At 44.1% G+C, this 8,710-nt stretch overlaps 1 protein-coding gene across 2 annotated transcripts in view; it reads right to left on the reverse strand.

Moving 5' to 3' along the window:
• The window catches only part of LOC115619212 (nuclear transport factor 2), a 63,216-nt gene extending 56,872 nt beyond the window's left edge, over nt 1-6,344 (reverse strand). For both annotated transcript variants that reach the window (XM_030511259.1, XM_030511261.1), the window contains exons 1-2: nt 6,220-6,344; nt 2,706-2,777 (exon numbers count right to left, since the gene is read on the reverse strand). The gene's annotated coding sequence lies outside the window, so the exon portion shown is untranslated. The remainder of the gene's footprint in view (nt 1-2,705; nt 2,778-6,219) is intronic.
• Nucleotides 6,345-8,710: the final 2,366 nt, after the last annotated feature.

Raw genomic sequence — 8,710 nt, forward strand, 5'->3', positions numbered from 1 at the left:
CGATTAGTGAAATAACAAGGGGAGAGGATACAATTGCTCACCACCCGCCGACCGATACCCAGCCCGACCCGAGCAGTGATCTGGGCCTTCCGGGTAACTCCCCCCGGTTTATATACTGGGCATGACGTGCTGTGGTATGGAATACCCCTTTGGCCAGTTTGGGTCAGGTGTCCTGTCTCTGCTTCCGCCCGGCTTCCCCTCCTCCCTGGCAAAGCATGAGACTGAGAAAGTCCTTGGTTGGAATAAACATTACTTAGCAACAACTAAAAACATCAGTGTTATCAGCGTTGTTCCCAGGCTGAAAGTTAAAAAACACAGCACTGCACCAGCTACTAAGAAGGAGAAAAATGACTGCTATATCTGAACCCAGGACACCACCTTAGCACAACAGCTTCTTGTTGAACAAGTCCTGCAAGTGTCTCTTGAAAAGGCAGAGGGATGAAGGGGAATGAATGCGGTTGTACCCAGAACCCAGCTTTCAGTGTAACAAGATGCCAATGAGAGGTGAGACTGGGGAGAGAAAACTTTCCAGCTTTGGAGTCAAGAGTGCTACAAAACAGTGACAAGGAGCCAAAGACAAGGCTGGGTAAGACAGTGCCGGTTTCAAGTACCTGACTGTCCCCTTCAGAGAAAAGGGCCCCAATGGTTGGCCAGCCAAATAAGCTACTCAGGTGATGCAGTGGGGAAAATCCCACTGGAAAGAGTAGGGTCAGCTGATAGGAGAGATCACTGATTTTTTACAATAGAGAAAGGCTACCTCAAAAGGATGGTTGCTTATGGACATCCATCTGTACCGGAGAGAAGCATTTCTAGATATGAAGAGTACAAAAAAGCAACTAACAAGTAAGAAACCAAACTACAACCAAGGGTTTTGTGTCATAGAATCATAGAATGGTTAGGGTTGGAAAGGACCTTAAGATCATCTAGTTCCAACCCCCCTGCCATGGGCAGGGACACCACACACTAGACCATGTCACACAAGACTCCATCCAACCTGGCCTTAAACACTGCCAGGAATGGAGCATTCACAACTTCCTTGGGCAACCCATTCCAGTGCCTCGCCACCCTCACAGTAAAGAACTTCTTCCTTATATCTAACCTAAACTTCCCCTGTTTCAGTTTGAACCCATCGCCCCTTGTCCTATCACTACAGTCCCTAAGGAAGAGTCCCTCCCCAGCATCCTTGTAGGCCCCCTTCAGATGCTGGAAGGCTGCTATGAGGTCTCCACGCAGCCTTCTCTTCTCCAGGCTGAACAGCCCCAACTTTCTCAGCCTGTCCTCATATGGGAGGTGCTCCAGCCCCCTGATCATCCTCGTGGCCCTCCTCTGGACTTGCTCCAACAGCTCCATGTCCTTCTTATGTTGAGGACACCAGAACTGTACGCAGTGCTCCAAGTGGGGTCTCACAAGAGCAGGATAGAGTGCCCTCTGACACTAAAACTTGTCTGGGCTTTCACTACCAAAGCCACTGAATCCTCCTTGAAGTCAGTAAGAGAAATTCTGCAAGAATAAAGTTGAGTAACTGAAACTCACTCCTGGCAACAAAGCTACGTGTCCCAGCCTCCTCCTTGGTCCAGGAGGTTCATAGAGCTACAGGATAATTACCTCAAATGCTCAATGGAAATCAAGCTGCTCCTGATTAGGACAGGCACTCTATTTGAAACAACTCTGAAGTCCAGCACCAATTAAGACAGAAGGAACAAGTGTTAATTCCCACTCTGTAGCAAGGTACAGGTGCACCAGCTATGGCCTTCTCAAAGGCAATGCAGGCACCTAAAATGCAGACCCAAAGGCAAACCTCAGCCTTCACAGTTCAAGATGTCCTGGATGAAAGCAGTGATTACAAAACACAGGAGCAGTAGCTGTGCAACAAGACAAGCATCCGAGTTAAAGATTTTTCTTCTCAATGTACAATAAAAATGGTGTATCAGCCTGATATACCATGCTCTGAGCAGAATGTCTGAGGACCTAAAGCATGCCCTCCACATCTTGCAAGAGAACAACTTTCTAGTCTCATGACGACTTATAAGTACACCCAGTTTTATAACAGAAGCATGGATTAACTCAAAAAGATAAAACTTCTCCAAGTTTAACTAAATGAACATGGAGTTTCGGTCTCTATGCAGTAAGAAATGGTCTCCTGTCACTTGTTGAAGAGGAAATACTGGTTTCAAAGTCCTGAACCATAACTGCTCATATCTGAACAGCTGAGAAATGCTGCATTGAGGAGAAGCTAGGTTCTCCACTGTAGTACTTATTTGCAGTTTATGTATCAGAAAGCAAATGGTTCCTTGCAATAACATGTTTAGCCTGTCACAGGCAGATTTGAATAACAGGTTTGCTATTGCTACTTCCTTGGCATGCTTTAAAAGAGCAAAAAACCACCTTTCATTCCTCTAGATCATGGGGTCAGCTTATGAACTATACTTTTTTTTTTTTAAATAAAGTCAAATGCAATTACAGTCACAAAATAATCTTGCAAACTAAGGGAGTCAGTTAACATTCCACCAGTAGAGCCCCCAATGGAACACTCCAGTACATAGAATTAATCACAAATAACATTTTTTGAAGACCAGAAGTTGGAAGTACAAGTCCCATATTTGAGATTTTTAAACTGCTGAAGTCTAACTCAAATTTTCAGAAACCATTCACTTAGAGTCTTCAGAACTGTTTCACAAAGCATTCAGGAAGGATTACAGACTTACAGAGAGTTTTTCAACAATAGCTGCTTTGCCCTGGAATTGCTGTCCTTCCCACGTAAGGCATGATGCATCAATCTGGGGGGGAAAGAAAAAAAAAAAGTCATCGGTCTGCTTAGGTAACCCTTAAACAACCCTGAACAACCCTGGTGAGAGACTTTGTTTACTTGGCATATATCCTTAGAATCCAGCTATTTGAAAACTACCTCCAAGAGAGATGGAAAGAAGCCACAAAGAAACAACTGAAAAAGTTTGGAATAATCAACTAGAAATTAAGTAGACTAAATTTCATTATCATGATTCTACCAGCAAAGAAAGTTCCTGTCTTTGGATCAAAGCTAGCTCTCAGAAACAAATTTAAAGGATACAAAAAAAACCAAAAAAAACCAAAAAGAAAAAAAAAAAATTCCTATGAACACAAAGTCAAGCATGTAGAAAGACAAAAATACATTAAGAAATCTGACAAAATGAGTTACACTACCAATTTTTTTTTCCTCTCAGGTACTGATTTGCATATCCTACTCACACCCAGAAACACAGAATGTGCCTCTAAAGGTTTTCTAACAGACTGCCCTGCGTGGCATGAAGTGACTGAGGTGGTTCAGCCTACAGGCACTTCCAGGATATGAGGGAGGGTGTTCTGAGCACGCTGTTGTCAGGTGCAACAGCAACAGACAAGAAGCTTTCTGCTCAGCTTAGGATCGTCTGTTTAAATCAGTCACAATATCCAATTGCTGACATAGCTCTGCCTTCTCAAACCCAGTCTTAAACCTTGGCAAACAGACATTTAAATTGGTTTTTCACTGAGCTCAAAGTTCGCCTGCTGCCATCTCCAAACAGCACCCTCACCCTATACCTGACAGCCCAAGTTCTTGTGCACCCTACCACAGATGGGAGTTCCTTCCACCTTTTTGAGTTTAAATACCTCCAGGAAAACAATTCCCAACTCTTTCCCATCCAGTCTTCAACTCTCACTGAAGCTCTGAATGCCTCTTCAGAAAATGGCAGATTCCTAAGAACTCCGCTTGTATGCTCTCTGGTAGACTTTCCAGGGCCTGTTTTTGACCCACACCACATCAAAAAGCCACTTCTTTCAGCCACACTGTGCTGAACCTGCACAACATCACAACTACTCTGAAAAAGCTTCTGGTCCTCCACATATCATCAGGAGGAATTATACAGTGCAGCAAGAGCCAAAAGAACAAAGAAGGGGACCAGGGGCAACAGCACGAAGCATTTCAGGGTCACAGATGCAACCAAAAGCAGTATGAAGAGCCCCTGAATACAGCCTCAAACTCTTGAGTTTGGACGTGTTCCTTTTATGAGAAGATAGATTGTGTAACCCGAGGTCACATAGCAAACCACCTAGCTGACGCCACTTGCATCTTACATGACATCAACCCCTGACGCTGATAACTCAAGAAGCCAGGCCAGGGAATGAGGCCATCCTCTCAAGCATTCAAATTACTGCCTTCAAGTATGGAAAGCCACAAAAGCAGAGGGGACCCAGAACCTGCCTTACTGAATCAACTTTAGCAATCAGCTGGTGAGCATGCAGTGGTGCAGGACCCTCCTGATGTTTCAAAGAGCAGCAGAGGACAAAGATTAAGTTGGTGAGGAAATCTGCTCTTCCTGAAACACATTCAGCTTCACACTATACCTAATTAGTGTCCACCTGACTCTCTGCTACAGGTTACCTCCACAGCCACTTGCTGTATTGAGAATCTGGGAGCAACTGCTTCAAAAATAAAAAGCAACTCCTCCTCTATCCCAAAGCCCTACAGATGAAAAAATGGCATAAAAATAACAAAATATTTCATTATAGGTAGCCACACACCCAAAACAGAGGAAAGAAGTAGCTGCAGCATTTTTCTGCCAAACAACTGCAGGTGGGTAACTGTAAAACAAGTCTTTGACTTGGTACTCCAACTCATAACTCAAGTAATTCACAGCAAAAGCGACTGGCCCACATCCCTACCTGGAATAGGTGACAAAAGCTCAATTGACTTGGATTACACCACTAAAGCAGAAAACTGAACCTTCAGGTGAAGTAGATAAAGGAATGCAAAAGACATCCAAGAGCTCTCTGCTGCATTCCCACATGCTATAAAATTTGTTTGCTCCCACAGGGTCTATGAAGGCAAAAAGCTCATCTGTAAAAGCACATTTCTGCAGAACCTCCTATAATTTAGACAAGTTGTGACCCTGGTGCATTTTAGCCACACAAAACAGGCTCCCATCCTCTGTAGTTTAACTCCTCCACAAAACAGTACATATTGGTGACCTGTAGCAGTTCTGTCTACGTTTGCCTAGGTCTCTCCATTGAATGATAAAAGGCGGAAAGATCCTAAGGGTATTAAAAAGCCAGGAGTTCACTGTGTAGAAGGCCAGGCCAAACTTCCAGGAATTTAAATTAGCCCATAGTTATCACCAGTCTTCTGAGGACTGAATGTGTTTTGGTAATAACATGACAGAATTTACTAAGTGTCTTCCTGTTTATAGCTGTGGACTGAACACAGGCTACTTGTTTTTCTTGCTTTATAGGCTCTCTGTACACAACTTCTTAGCCAAAATAAGGCAACAATCTAAGAGAGAGCAAATACACAACAATCCAAAGGACAAACGCTGTCAGTGCTGGTGGATACTGCTAAGGTGTAAGGAGGGGGGTCAGATGCAGAACTGTTCGTGCAACAGTTCCAATCCTCAAGAGCTTGGTGAAGCTTCAGACAACTCATCCAGCAGATAAAAAACAGGTCAGAAAAACAGGATATGCTGCTAAGAGACTTGTAAGACTTGAGTGCCTTGCTGAAACACCTCAGCCACCCAGCAGTATTCCTCACCACCAGTAATTAACTCCATAGGCAGAGCACTTTGCATGCTCTGAAGGAATCTTCACCCAAAACTCAAAGCTGATGTTCCTTGGGCTTGTTACAGTCTTTCATTTTGGATGCCAAATCTACTTTGCCCCAAATAAGGAGCAAAAATAAAACCCCATTTTTTTTTAAGAAATTCAAACTGAATTTAGATTTATTTAACAAATTCTAAATATTTAAACTGGATCCAAAATTTTAAATCTATTTTAATGTTCAGAGGATTTAATACAGCATGAGAGCCGAGAACCACCAGCAAGAACTGCTAAACAGAGTAGGACTTAAATCACATCAAGAGGGATCCAAGCATATCTACACCTATGTATTAATGGCAAACTAAGGGTAAAATATTTGCTTTTACAGGGAATTTCACAGGATCATCATCAGCCCCCTCCACTATAAGCCACTGTCTACAGCCAACCAAGGCTTTTATGAGTCTGACTGTCTATAAGGCAGACAAAGCTCAAAACAGAAGTGAAATGTAAAAGAAATGCAATAAATAAAAGTTGAGTAAGTGTGACTGCACTGACTAATACTCTGGAGTCAGGATAAAACCCACTATCCCACCCTGTGTATTCCTACCCATCAAAATAGGGAAACCTAGACAGGTAATGGGACAGAGCCCCAGCCCCCTTTGTGTAGATACTTACATATATTGCTCCTAACTGAGTCCTGTCTGCATCAAAAAGCTGGTAGTAATGTTGTACGAAGCTGGACCCAATCTGCTCCCAGATAGGCTTGTCTCCCATTCTGAATCCTCACCTAAAGCCCGTGACTGTAAAAAAAAAAACAAAAACAAACAAACAAAAAACCCAAAACAAAACCACAAACCACACACAAACGAACAAAAACACAAACAAACCATTATCAGAAAGGTCACAGAAATAATCAAAACACTTTGCTTGAGTGTTTGGCATCAATAAACACAGGTCCCCTCACATGGCCAGAATTTTTCTTTGGAAAAACTGGGACAAAATTCACCTCTGTACTCTAGACTTTTCTAAATAAAAACCTTGGATACCAATAGGTTAAATTCCTTATTATTTGGATATTTCTAGAGCTACTTCAGTATGAAGTTATAGGCTTAAATCATAGGTTTAAACTAACAATAGCGTGTGTGTCTTTAAACTAACATAGTGTCCTGGGTTCAGCTATAGCAGTCATTTTTCTCCTTCTTAGTAGTGGTGCAGTGCTGCGTTTTTGACTTTCAGCCTGGGAACAACGCTGATAACACACCGATGTTTTTAGTTCTTGCTAAGTAATGTTTACTCTGACCAAGGACTTTCTCAGTCTCATGCTCTGCCACGGAGGAGTGGAAGCCGGGAGGAAGCAGAGACAGGACACCTGACCCAAACTAGCCAAAGGGGTATTCCATACCATGGCACGTCATGCCCAGTATAGAAACTGGGGGGAGTTACCCGGAAGGCCCAGATCGCTCCTTGGGTTGGGTTGGGCTGGGTATCAGTCGGCAGGTGGTGAGCAATTGTATCCTCTCCCCTTGTTATTTTCCTTATCATTATTGTTATTGGTGGTAGCAGTAGTGGTTTTGTATTATACCTTAGTTACTGGACTGCTCTTATCTCAACCCATGGGACTTACATTCTTCCGATTCTCCTCCCCGTCCCTCCGGGAGCAGGGGGAGGAAGAAGGGGGGGGAGTGAGTGAGCGAGCGGCTGCATGTTTCTGAGTTACCGGCTGGGCTCAAACCACGACAGTTCTTTGTGGTGCCCAACGAGGGGCTCAAAGGGTTGAGATAATGACAGATCTGAGCAGAGTGTGTCTAATCATATTGTGATAAGCATTCACTGTTACTACTCGTCACAATGGTGATTTATTGGATCTCAAAGTTGTTGCGCTTGATCTCAGAGTTTCAGCATGTCCTACCTTACTTATAGCCAGTATTTGCTGTTTTAGTGTTTATCGGCTGGGGGGCCTGGGCTAAAGTTATTGTTTCACTGTACTTAATGTAATGACTTGTAATACAATAGACTCATTGATCATGAAACTGGTCTGGCTTGCGCTTCCGGTGTGGCCATCGCCTCTATACTTTGGGAGGTATATAATGGAATTGTATAGCAATTACGTATCTTTTTTTTCTCCTCGGGGGGGGGGGTCAACCTATGAAGGAGGCATTCCCTTACACCCTCCCGCTCCCCCACCAGCCTATTTACAACAGCATTTGAGAGTTCTGAAGGTTTTGGATGGCCTTTGAATACCCTTGAGAACTGCCTGCTGATTGTGCTGGGGATCAGCATGTTGGCACACATATGGAGTGTGGCTTACCCACGGCCATCCCGCCCTGGGAACACCCTATTTCGTCTGATCTTGAAAGTTAAGCAGTATTGGGTTCAAATCTGGTCTAGGGTTAGACGACGATATAGGAGGACCACTAAGAGATTTTCCCTGAGGCTGGACAGTCATGAGTGGCAGGGTGTGTGGGATAGTATGGGCAAGTATCTAGTCCAGTGGGCCCCTCCAGTGCTTTGGAACTTCACCACTGAACAAGTGCAACATCCGTAAAAACTAGTAAAACACTTAAACGAGGTGTGCTGTCCTTCTGGTTATACCAGAGAGGGACAACTCGCTGCAACGTGCTGGGGCTTGGCCTACGCCTACAGAGCCCTGCTCAACACTATCCAGCACCTTCAAAGGGAAAAAAATGTCTCTGGATCTGATGGCAAAGCAACAGACAACGCAGCTACTCCAACTCCAAGCACAGCAGCTACACCAACCCCAGTGACAAGCACAGCAGCTACTCAAACCCCGACAGCAACAATGTGGCTCCTCCAAGTACAGCAGCTACACCAACCCCAGTGACAAGCACAGCAGCTACTCAAACCCCGACAGCAACAGACAACACAGCTGTTGGTGTTACTCAACCCCCAAGCACAACAGCTGCACCAACCCCAGCAACAGACACTGCAGCCACTCCAACCCTAGTGGCAGACACTGCAGCCACTCCAACCACAGTGACAAACACTGCAGCTAAACCAAATGGCCAATTCATGACAATATCTGTTGCACCTGTAAGCAAAAGCAAACAAGAGGCACAAAGAGCAACCCCTGCAGTGAAGAAAGATGAAGACCCAATGCAATTACTACACGGAACAGGATCTGAACAACAGTTACTACTACATGGAT

This window comes from Strigops habroptila, chromosome W, assembly GCF_004027225.2.
Source record: "Strigops habroptila isolate Jane chromosome W, bStrHab1.2.pri, whole genome shotgun sequence".
Taxonomy (NCBI): domain Eukaryota; kingdom Metazoa; phylum Chordata; class Aves; order Psittaciformes; family Psittacidae; genus Strigops; species Strigops habroptila.